Genomic DNA, 12,374 nt, shown 5'->3' with positions numbered 1-12,374 from the left:
AGGGAAATTCTTTTGAAATCAAGTATGGTATCTCACAGTTGTCTTCATTTGTTCTCCTTGAGCATAATTGTTGGGTGGAAGCAACAGACTTATCCAGAGAGCCCAGGCAATTTATTTTTACTGAAGCCTACCTAAGAACTGCTTAGGTAGCTTTTCTCTGTGAGATTAAATACGACCTTCACTGAATCATGTTAGCAGGGCCAGCAGCTAGAAAAATAAAGACTAAACCAAACCTTCAGCAAAGAAACTCCCAGCTGCTCAGTGGGTCAGAGCTTTCCTGATTGCTTTCTTCCAATGAAAACACTGTAGATTAGTTTTAAGTGAATTCTAGTAAGTTTGGGGATTTGCAACTGACAGAAGAACAGGAAAGTATAATCTCACCTTAAAATCGTAATCCTGAAGGTAAATCTTTATTGACTCTTTAGGGGGATGTTGAGATCTCTGTTCATCTGGGAAAACTTAACTCATGCGCACTGTTGAGCTGACCTGGAAGGTTAAGGTCCTCAGGGATGAGTGGGGACAGAGAAGCCGGGCATGAGGCTGGTGCCCCCAGAGGACGCCCTGGGCATGTGGGGTGTCCTAGGTGCCCCCCAGGACTGACACAGATCATGGTGCTTCCCTTTTTTCTCACTGTTAGAGAAAGAAAGTCGAGAGGCCCCCAGGAGGGAATGTGGATGAACTGCTATTTCCCCTTTTGGGTGTGGTTCTACTGATTTGGGAAGTCAGGGTGAGTTTAAAATATAGGGGAGGATTTATTTATTTGTCTTCCAGGTGCTCTGAATGCATTAAGACTTTTTTTGTTTGTTTTTGTTCGTTTTGTTTTGCTTTTCTTCAAAGTTAGGTTGCCATCTGGGCCACAGTTAGGGAGATGGGGTAGATATGGGCCCTAAACTGAAACAGTGGACAGTTTGGATCATCCACCCAGTCAGTCATTTACTTAACAGGGGTGTACGCAGCGCTAACTACTCGCTGACGGCGTGCATGTAAAAAGGTAGAAAGCTTGGATTTGAGTTGGGTGGGTAAATGATCTGCATTCCCTGCAGTTGGGAGCCTGGGTTTGGGCAACCAGAACCTCAGTCCAGAAGTGATCTTAGGTGTGTGCATCCCTGTTAGAGGTCTTCTCCGCCCAGCCCTGGGCCACCCAGGGCGGGCTCAGACTGGAGAGGAAGCGACAGAGCTCATGTGGCACACTTTTTGGCCAATTATATACAGTTTATTTTGTAAAGGACAGATTCTTAGTAAATCATATAATATGCATAAAACAACAAACTGTTTTGTTGTCATGGCTATTTCTCCACCATTCCCCCCTCGGCTCTCAGTCTGGCACGGAGAATTCGGAGGTTGCCTAGTGTCTTTTGTCCTCAAGTGGCTAAGTCTCCATAGTTATCTCCACCTTCTGCTTCCCTTCCCCCGACGGCAGACTCTGGAGCTGGCAGTGCTGCTGATAAACGCGATGACCCTGAGTCCTCCCCCAGAGGTTTGTCCTGGGAGAACCTAGCTCTTCACAGGCTATCCAGGAGAGGCTTTGTCCCCACGTGGCTTGAGATAACATCGCCACAAAGGGGAAACCGGCTCTTACTTAATTTTGAAAATCTGCTCTTTTCTCTGTGTGTGTGTGTGTGTGTGTGTGTGTGTGTGTGTGGTGTCAGTAAATACTCCAAGTTACCTGGAAATAAAGAATGACCCTTGGCCACGGCAGGCCTCAAGGAAGGAATGACAGCAAGTAGGGAACTCATAAATGCATGTCTTGTCATTCTTTTTCTTTTTTATTGTGGTAAAAGTTACATGACATAAACTTGCCATTATAATCATCTTTAAGTATACAATCCAGTGGCAAAAAGTTCCTTTACAGTGTTGTGCAACCATCACCCCATCCCTCTTCAGAACTTTTTTTTTCATTGTCTCAAGCAGAAACTCTGTACCCATGAAACAGTAACCCATCCTCCTTCAGCCTGGGCAACCACCACTCTACCTTCTGTCTCTATGAATCTGACTGTTCTAGGTACTTCATATAAGTGGCATCAGACACTATGTGTCCTTTTGTGTCTGGTTTATTTCATTTAGCAGAAAGTTTTCCAGGTTCACCTGTGTTTGTAGCATGTGTCATAGTGTCCTTCCTTTTTAAGACTGAGTAATAGTCCCACATTTTATTTATCCATTCATCTGTTGATGGGCACTTGGGTTGTCACTACCATTTGGCTATTGTGAATAACGCTGCTATGAACACTGCTGTAAAAGTATCCGTTTGAGTCCCTGCTTTCAGTTCTTTCAATACAGAGGATCATACGGTAATTCTAGTAGAACCTTCTGGGTTAAACTGCTTTCTACAGCGGCTGCACCATTTTACATTCCCATCTGTAATGCACAAGGGTTCCAATCTCTATATCCTCACCAAAATTTCTTTTCTTTCCTTTCTGATAATAGCTGCCCTAATTGGTGTGAGGCGGTCTCTTATTGTGGTTTTGATTGCATTTTCCTAATGGCATCTTTTCGTGTGTTTCTTCGCCATTTGCTTATCTTTTTTGGAGACGTATTTATTCCAGTCCTTTGCCCATTTTGTAAATTGGTTGGTTGTTTTTGTTGTTGTTGTTGAGCCGTAGAATTGAGTCATTCTTTTTGTGGGTTCCAGAGTGACATACTAGTATGATCTGAAAACTCAGAGATTTCTCTCATCACAGTAGGTGTAGCTCGTGGCACAGCCATTTTTCAAAGTTCGAAATGTTGTAGAGCTGATGAAGCATGTGCTGAGGAATTAAATTGCGCTGACTGAAGTAAATCAGATTGGAAGGGGAAATGGGGAAATAAAAACACTTAACCTTCTCACAGGATACTAGAATTGGCAAGTTTCCTTAGAGAGTATAGCCTGCACCTTCATTTTTACAGCTGGAGAAATCAAGTGACCTGCCCAGGGTCTTGTGGCCGGATTAAGTACTTAGTATGTTTTGTTAAACTCAGGAGTAAAGAATTAATTTTATTTTCTATTTCGAATCCCAAAATTTCTGGTGCGAGGGAAAACATAGCAGTGCTTGAATAGGGTAGTGAATTACTTGTAGCACCGCTCATAGTTCCTTCAATACTTGGGGCTCATAAGAAAGGCCCCAGGGTGCACCACTTGAGTGGTGTTTCAGGATAAAAGTGAGTAAAAGCGGCCTAAAAGTAACTTTTGGGAGCATGAGGATTGAAACATAATATATTCAGTAATGGCTCAATACTACTACTTGAGTGGATGAAAAAAAATATTGCTGTAATAACAGGTCTGTGAGGAAAAGGTGAATAGGAGCATTTGTGTATTTATTGTGAATTATCGACAGAATGAGAAACCACTGATTTGTCCTTATAAGAGCCATAGTAGATGAAGAAACCCAGTGAAATATCAGCTTCACAGTGGCCAATTTATTGTTGGTTTACTTTTATGTTCTGCTCAAGTTTTTTCACTTCACTCAATCCTTTTGAGAAGTTCGTCTTTATTGAATAATACAGCCTGACAAAATAACATGTGAATTATAACTGAGTTAGTTGTAAATAATTGGGAGGAAGATAGATAATGTCCGTGTTTTGACATAAGACAGATAGGTAAAAAGGAGTTGCAAAAATGTATATTTCCAGACTTGTGGCCAAGGCTTCTAAAAAGTCCTTAAAATGAGCCCCAAGTACTATGTAAGGAAGTTTGATGATGAAGCTAAGTTGAAGACCCCTCTGTGCAAACAGATATTTTAAATACAACTCTCAGAAAAATGAATTCCTTCCACAGACGTTTCTGGACTGCTGGGGTGACACCCGAGCCGCGGAGATGTGACGTTGACAATTTCATGTTCTCCCAGAGCTTTTCATTTAGTTCGGGAGACAAGCAGGGAAACAAATAAAAAGAATGAAATACGTGCTTAATAAAGCACAGCAGCAAAAGGCTACGGGAGGGAAAAGGAAGAAACTCCATCTTTGACCAGAGAGATGGGGCGGTGCTTCATCACGACTTCCCACCTTCCCACCAGCTGGCGGGAGGGAGAGGGCGGGGTCACCCGGTGGCCAGTGGGTGAGCAGAGCATCTTTGGTCAAATGAACAGCAAGAGCAAAACCAAGAAAGGTTGAAAATGCCCTACACTCTTGGTGGATGGAGAGTTCTCTGGTCTGATGGGAGCAGACAGGTCCGGGGCGTTTCAGGGACAGAGTTCCTGGTGGCCCTGAATACTTCCTTCAGTGTATGCGTTCCTGTGTTTACTAGCAAGGAAAGGCTTTATTCTGACCACAGAGCAAGCTTTTGGCAGGCAGGGTTATTGAGAATTTGGAACATTTTTCCTACTTACATTTTAGAAGATGATGGTAATGACCGTTAGCCGTTGGATGGGACAGAGCTATGAGCTGCCCCACTTACAAGGAGATAACAGGAGGTTTGAGAATGACACGTGCATTTCATTCATAGACACACATTGCAGGAAGGACGAGATTGTGCTTTTGATAATAACCAGGCCTGTTTTTTGAGATGCTGCCATATGTTTCTAAGAGAAAGTGATGCACAGGTACAAAGCTATTTTTTGTACTCTTGTTTGCTTTGATTTGGTTTATAAAGAGTGAAGTTATTATGAACAGGTTAAGTGGGAAGGAGATAGAGATGGTTGTCTTCAGTAGGGATGAGAAACTCAGGTTAGATGGCAAGGTGCCCCCCAACAACGCCTGAGCACAGTGGACGTGTCTGGGACAAGGCGTCCCAATGTCTCAAAGAGTGACTGGCTCCCCCTGTCATCTCAGCAGTGGGCCTGGCTGTTGGGGTAGGACATGGGGTGCACTTGGCCATGTTCTCCCAGTGACACCACGGAAGACCATGGTAGGGCTGGGGGGAGGGACGGTACTGGCTGCACCAGCTGGGGCTTCTTCCCACCTGCATCCCCACCGCACCACCAGGGTGGAAATGGCTCCACCATCAGGCACAGAGGCCGTGACAGCTTGATTGACAGCTGCGCTGAGAGCAGTTATTGATATTTCCTGGGCTCTTCTCTTCATTGTAGGGATAAAGTTTGAAGGTCTTATTCACAGATCCTGGGTATCTCTGTGTTATATTTCAGTGTATCACGCTCTACATTTATTATCTGTGACTGCCTTTTTGACCTGGTTATACATTTTGGAGTGCTGTTATGTGAGGGCCCAGTGAAATGACTTGCACGTACCCGGCCCTCAATCAATGTTGGATGAATCAAACTGTAATGGTTGACCTGGTTCTCCATGCGTTGCTTCCTGTCTGCACACAGACCCTCTGCAGGACCTCAGCCCCAGCGGGGCTCATGTGCTGTGTTTCCCAGCGAGGAGCAGGGACCAGACAGCAGGTGGGGAGCACTCGGCCACGTGTGCCTGTGCCCTGGGGTGTATCAGGGTGTTTCCCCTCCTCTGTCAACAGAGACCCTTGTTAGGTGCAATGACAAACGTCTCTCTGTTAACTGGCCAAGCTTCGCTGAGCCTTCCAGCTGTTTCTCTGCCATCTCTGCCCATTTTTCCTTGGGCACAGCTTCTCCGTGTTCCTGAAGGTTCAAACATGCCATCCCTGCTCTTCCCTCTTGCCTTTGCTGTTATCTTTCCTCCTGTTAGGAGTGGTTTTCCTTCCTTTCTGCCTGAGAATCCCCTACCTTTCCAGGCCCACGTCAGATACCCACTCTTCTTTGAAATTGTTCTCTCTCCTGGGCTTTTACATAAGATAGTAAAACTCCCCTAAAATGCCTTCCCAAAAACTCCTCTGTATAAAATCCTATTTACTGTGAGGTTAATGCAATGATGGGGGTGAGTCTGATGCAGAGAATGAACCAAGAGTCAGCTGCGTGGAGCGCTCGTGTTCAGTCGTCGTGGGATGTGCTGGAACGTGGGCGCGTGGTGGAAAGCTCTGCCATCTTTGATTTGTTTCTCTAGTGTCACCCTCGTGACGCGATGCCTGGTTTTAGGCTTGGATGTTCATCTTCCTGCCTCCTCCATCATTACACCGTAACTTGTTTAAGGACAGAGATCACGTCCTCATCCTCTTTATCCCCCGCAGAACTTTTCACAGGACTTGGCTCTGTAAGATTTTTTTGAATGAAGTGTTCAATAAATGTAACTCAAAAGTTGTTAACGTCCTTAACTTGATTCACCCGGAAAACGTCATGAAAATAGTAAAATTATTCTTTTTGGGTTTTGCATGCTTTTTTGCAGTCATTCCCCCCCCCCCGCTTGTTTATGACTTGTTCATGTTAAGTTTTATCCATCACAACATGTAGTTCACATCATCTGCCTTTTCCTCTCCACCCGCTGCTCCCAGGGGGTTCTCCAGGAGGGATTCATCCACTTTAACAACAAATAGTTAGTAAATGTCATTGTGTGTAAGGTGTTGTCCTTGATGTTTTGGGAGGTTTAAAGATGAACAAGATCTGATTACTGCTCACAAGGACTTTACACAGAGCTGTGCCTGTTTTCAAGTACAGGAAACTGTGAGCTTTGTTTGAATTTGGAAAGTGAGAGGAATCGGCGGGAGAAGAAGTCAGAAGGGTGGGATGGGGTGGAGTTATGGTGGTCAAGAGCCCAGATTTTGTTCCGTGGGCATCGTGGAGCCACTGCAAGTTTTGAGCAAGGTGATGAGACATTTGGGAAGATGAATCTGGCCAGCACTGCAGGGTGGAGATGATGCTGATATTCCAGAAGATGGACCCTGGGTACTGTCTTGCTCCTTGTGAGAGAATCCTGCTGTGTTCACTCTGCTGTGAGGTGGGGCACTGGTTCTACTGTTTGAATTGTCTTTGGGGAAGTCTTAACGGGGACCGAAACAATCATCCCATATTTTTCCTCCTAATATTAGCTGCCCTTCATCTGTTTCTTCCTCACAATAGCTCTGCCAAGTTGCTATTAAGATCTCTGTTTGTAGATGAAGAAGCTCAGATTTGGAGACGTTACAGGTTGTGAGTGGTAAGGTCCAAATCAGGTGTGCGCGACACAGACCTGAACTCTCACCTGAGCTCACCTTCTGCTTCAACAGGGAGAGGGAAGGAAACACTGTGGTCCTGGAAGAGTTGGCAGAGAGGGGGAATGGTGACAATACGGTGGACGGCAAATCCAGTTTCCAGGTACCACTTGGAACTTGCTTAGCGGCAGTAAATCTCTCTTAAAAATGTTTGGAGACATTTCTTTGCTTGCAGAGGAGAAATGTGTCTTGCTTCAGGGGTCTTCTGCGGCTCAGACTGGGTAGCAGTTTGGTTCTCTTTGCCGGTTGGAATTCATTGGCAATCAGGATGGCTTATGGCAGGAATGGAATCGTTGGTGCCTAAGGTTACAAGTTTGTGTGTTGGATCTCAACCTGATGTGAAAGTAAAGAGCTGAACTGAGTGGCTCTATTACAACAACGACAAGTAGTGACCTTCACCGAGAGCTTACTGGCCGAGAGGACAACTGAGGAGATCCCCGAAGGAAAAGCGGCAGCAAGGAGGAAGCTGTCAGGGACCCTGTGGATGTGGCCTGAGGGGGGGTCATTGTCACCCAGGGGAAAAGATGGACACTGCCCTTTGACATCAGCCTTTTCCCAAGCAGATTATTTTCAGGCAGCTGTCTTTCGGGAAGGCAATGGTTTTTAACACCATTGGCCGGTAATGGATTTGAAATCAGAGGGTAGCAAATATTTTTGTCATTTTATGCAAATAGGTTTTCTTAGAAGGTTCCAGGATGCTGTCCCTTCTAAGATTCCCCGTTACTTGATTTTTCAAACTTAAGTACTAAAAGCATTGCTGTCTCCGTTTTCCTTGTGTCCTCTTGCCTTTTCTGTGCTCCTGGTGGGACAAAACACACCCATTGTAGGTCACAGAGCATCGCAAGGCACTGGCAGGTGTGCAGTGACTTGGGGGTGTAAGCAGCTCAGATGCTTTAGGTCCTGCCCAATTCCTGCCATGCTCCTCCTCCCTCCAAAGCTACTGTGTACGGCCCAATGATCCACTTTGTCGTCCGCAGTTATCTGATGTGCCCCATCTTATTTACCTTTTTCTGTACCTTCCCGATGTACTTGAGGACCGAAATGTCTTTTCCAGGCTTGTGTATTGCTGACTGAGCTGGATGGCTCCCGGGACACCCATCTATTCATGGAAAGAGGGACAGTCTGAAATGAACTGCTCACTTAACTCCCAAAAGGAGGAGTCATGCCTTTCAGATTTTGCTTTGCTGCAAAGGCAGCGCTCAGAGGACATGCTGATTAAGGGAAAAATAGGGTTGCTTCTTTTCCCATTTTCCATATGGAAAGAAGGTTTGAATGTGCAGTATGAGCCTGAGTCCATATGCTTTGAAATCTGTCCATGATTCTTGCTTTGCTGAATTGCAGAATCTGATGCCGTCTAGGTACTTGGGTCTGGGGCCAAACACACCCAGTGGCCCCAGCATGGCTTCAGATATATGAAATACATGAAATAAAAGCCAGTCTACTCTTTTAGGTTTCTCCTGCCTTCTGTGAATTCTAGAAAATACTCTTTTAAAAGGTGATGGATTTTTTTTTTAATGCTCTTAGGTTTTCATAATTTAGATATTTCTGGAGAGTAATTTATCTGTGCAACTTCACACAGTTTTCTCATCTTTTTTTTTTTAAAGAAAAGAATATTACATTTCTATAAGTAATAGAATTAGATCTTAGTTTTTAATTAATTAATTAATTAATTAATTAGAAAACATGTTTCACACATGATTAAATTTCTTAGGAAACATTTGACCCATGAGTGGGCCAAAGAATATCCTTTAAAAGTTTTGATACCTGTGGCCAAACTACTGTCTGGAAAATTTGTGCCTGTTTGTACACCAAGCCATGGTACGTGTCAGATGTAAAGCACTATTCTAGGTGTTTCACACGGTTCTTATCTAATCGTTGCAAAGCCCTGTGGGAACAGGTAGGGTTCAGAACCTACCCAAGGTCACACAGCTAATAAGTGAGAGAGCTGGGATTTGGAGCCAGGCCCCCAGCCAGGCTCCAGGGTTCACACCGTGGCCTTTTCTGCTTTGTTATTTCCATGGCAGCCTGTGTGATGAGACTCTTCCTTCCTTCTGTGAGTCTTTAACCCTCATTCTTGACGCGTCAGATAAGATAGGTGCAGAATGACTTTCCCGAGGCAAAACCGTTGGTCTTTACATTCTTTAAGAAACTGGACAATTCAGATTGTCTGTCCCGGAAGAAAGATCTTTCGAGATCCAGCCCCTTTCCTCAGCTCTTCCTTGCCCACTGTTCTGCCAGTTGCAGGGTAAGACAGGCAGGAGACAGTGTTAACATTTTCCCCTTATGACCCTCCTTCCTGCCTCATCCTTGCTCACTGAGGTGTTGCCAGGACCCACGCCTGCCCGTCAAGGACGCCTGTTTGGGGAGCCTCACCGTGATTGCTAACATCCCCCTACCAAGGGCATGTCAGATAGAGATGTAAAGGTTTTGCAAAGTTTTGCTCGGGGACTTCAGGTTTTAAACCCATTCCCCTCTTTGCTGCCAAATCTGGTGAGACAGATCTCTCTCTCTCACACACACACACACACACACACACACGCACGCGCGCGCACGCAGTGTTTTCATCACTGCAGCGCTGGGGTCACGCAGAGTCAAAAGACTTCCTCTTTTAGGAAAAGCCCCAGACAGCTCACTCTTCTTGTTCCATCCTCGTTTGTGGATGATTTGCGTTCTTAGTCGCTCCTCCCTCACAACAGAGACGGAACGAAACAGAAAGGGTCAGAAAATGCCAGCCCAGCTCCGGCTCTGGGTTTTATTCTGGATCTGTAGGCCCAGGGGACTTAGATGCTCACGTTCCTGAAAGGCTCTTGACGCGAGGAAGCAACTGTCAGAACGAGCATGGTGTCCACAAAAAGCTCGGGGAACACCCCCGTTTTCAAGCAGCATGTACGTTTAAGGACCCACGGGGCATGTGTGGAGGAACACTGTCCTCCCAAGGCTGAAGCTTGCTTTGGGTGTAGGGGTCTCATGATGGAGCTCACTGGTGGGGAGTCAGCTTGGGTGTGGGTGAGCCACAGCTGCTTCTTCTGAAAAGGGGAATAATAATAGTCCTGATCTTGTAGGGTTATCACAAGACTAAAGGAGATAATGCATAAAGAGAGTAGAGTCTAATACGAGGTGCATGTCACAGGCGCTGTGTGGTCATTCCCACCACCATCTTTACCCGCTGAGGAACGTTCTGGGAGGCAAGTTTGATGTTTTTACAAATATAGTTATAAGCAATTCAATTCAGTGCATGTAAATGTGATCACTGGTATGAGTGTCTCAGCCCTTTTGGTAGGAAGGTCTCTGGGGCTCCTTCACCTTGACCATCGTTAGCCTTGGTGCGTTTTCTTTTCTCACGCTGCCAGGAGGAAGCGTGTACCCCAGGGTCTCCAGACCCAGTCCCTACCCAAGTACTGCAGAACTGGAAGGGCTCAATGTCTGTTACACTTCCCACACTGCATTCATACCCTTTCGTTCAAACTCATTCTAAGTGTTGGGGGTGAACTTTCCAGGCAGTTCTCTGAGTAAATTAGCATTTGTGCCACTATGGGCATTCCATCTTTTTGTTTCACAGGAGGGTTTCCACAGAGCAGTAGGGCTTGTATTAAATAAGGAGAGTGGTTCGCATACCTATCTCAATGGATGGTGCACACTGCATCAACGATCGTAAATAAACAAATGTGATCTAACTTGACACTCATAAAAGTCTTCTTTGTAATAAATTTAATTTTTGAAATCAACTATTTAAAATGTTGTAGAAGAAGGAAGATGTCATTATGAACATCATCATAAAGGGAGGCAATTTTGAGAAATTTGGGGTCTTATTTAAAGCTTTCCTTATTTTATAAGTAAATATTTTATGTGTCAGATTGAGAAAGTAAAACATATAGCTGTTGCTAGGTAGACTTAATGTAAAGGCAATAATAATTTTTAGATGGCTACTTCAGATGTCAAATTTGGTAAAAATATTCAGCAAAAGTATTCCCTCATTTTGTAACATGCAAAAGCAGTTTGCATTAAACTTTTCTATTTCGGGACTAAAAATGTGCCAGATTAATTTATAACGTAAGTACAACTTAAGGAAGAAGACTCTGATTTTCTTGTGTAACATGGGAATAATAATATATTCCAAAGATGGAAATAACTTGAAATTAATTACAGATCCCAAATCCCTTCTTTGCAATCCCAAAAGCTCTGAAAGTTTTCATTGTGACTCTTTTGTCAGTATAGTCTGCCCTGAATTGGCATGAAGCTATTCTTAGCTTTTACTAATCCCAGTCAGTGTGAATGTTCATGGTTTACTGCAGCAATGTTCCTGTATTGAATTAAGGGGTTCTGTTCTAGAGATTGCTGGAGGCGTTATGTTCTATATGGTATATGCACCGTGTTACCTCTCTAAAATCCCCATACTGCTCGATTCTAAAACATATCTGGTCCAAGGATTTTGAATAAAAGAGCAATTATCTCCTACAACCTGAGCGCCCCCACATGCTGGTTTTTTCTAGGAACGGCCCATCTTTACCTCTGTTTAGAGGCAAGGTATAATTATTAATAAGGCCCCATTCACGCTCAGAAGTCTTCCATTTTGGACAATAAATGACGTGGTCACCATCCTGACTGACTGCGTTCTGGGTGATAGGAAACGCCATGCTGATGGCCATCAGTCAGTTTCTCACGAATTTCCATGTAGACAACTTTGAAACGAATAAGATTCCAGATTGTATCTTGAAACCCTAAAATCATTTAATGCGCTGTTTATAAGAAATGATTTTTAAAACATATCCCCCACTGCTTTCTTAGACAGAATTCTCCATAGCATTTATATAGACACCATTTTTTTTTTAGAACAAATCATCATTTTCCTCATCATAATTGCTTGTGTACCAGCCTTCCTTAACTAGGCTGCAAGCCCTGTCTCTGTTCCCCATCTCGTTATTTTTGCTGCCCAGTGTACACAGTAAGTCTATCGTTTATCTTCTCGGCGTCAGTCTTTGCCACGCTCTGAGGTCCTGGGAACAGAGTGGTGAACAGACAGTATTGGTCTTGGGCCTCATGGAGATTCTTGTCTAGTGAGGCAGACAGATATGGGGCCCCGCCTGGGCTGGGGAGACTAAGAAAGCTTGCTGAGGGTGTGATTTTGAGGTTAAGACCTGAAGAATGTGAGTCAGCCCGTGAAAGGGGATGCCCTTGAGGCTGAGGGATGGTAGGTCCAGAGGCCTTGGCCTGACCCGCTGGCTGGAGGGTCAGGGAGTGAGGACGGCGGAGCGAGGTGACATGGGAGCCTGTGCTTGTGACAGCAGCGGGCTTTATGCAGATCATATTTGTGCTTTGATAAGCGTGTCCTGGCTGCAGGGCGGATGATAGACTGGGGCTGGAGGTGGGAGAGCCATCAGAGTGGCTGCCTGGTGTGGGCTTTGCT

General features: G+C 44.8%; 1 protein-coding gene across 3 annotated transcripts in view; it reads left to right on the top strand.

Moving 5' to 3' along the window:
• The window catches only part of IRF2 (interferon regulatory factor 2), a 125,674-nt gene that overhangs the window by 57,312 nt on the left and 55,988 nt on the right, over positions 1–12,374 (top strand). The gene's annotated exons all lie outside the window — the stretch shown is intronic.

Source organism: Camelus bactrianus, chromosome 26 (assembly GCF_048773025.1).
Source record: "Camelus bactrianus isolate YW-2024 breed Bactrian camel chromosome 26, ASM4877302v1, whole genome shotgun sequence".
NCBI classification, from domain to species: Eukaryota; Metazoa; Chordata; class Mammalia; order Artiodactyla; family Camelidae; genus Camelus; species Camelus bactrianus.
Note: the sequence above shows the minus strand (reverse complement) of the source record. Positions and strands in the feature narration are given on the sequence as shown.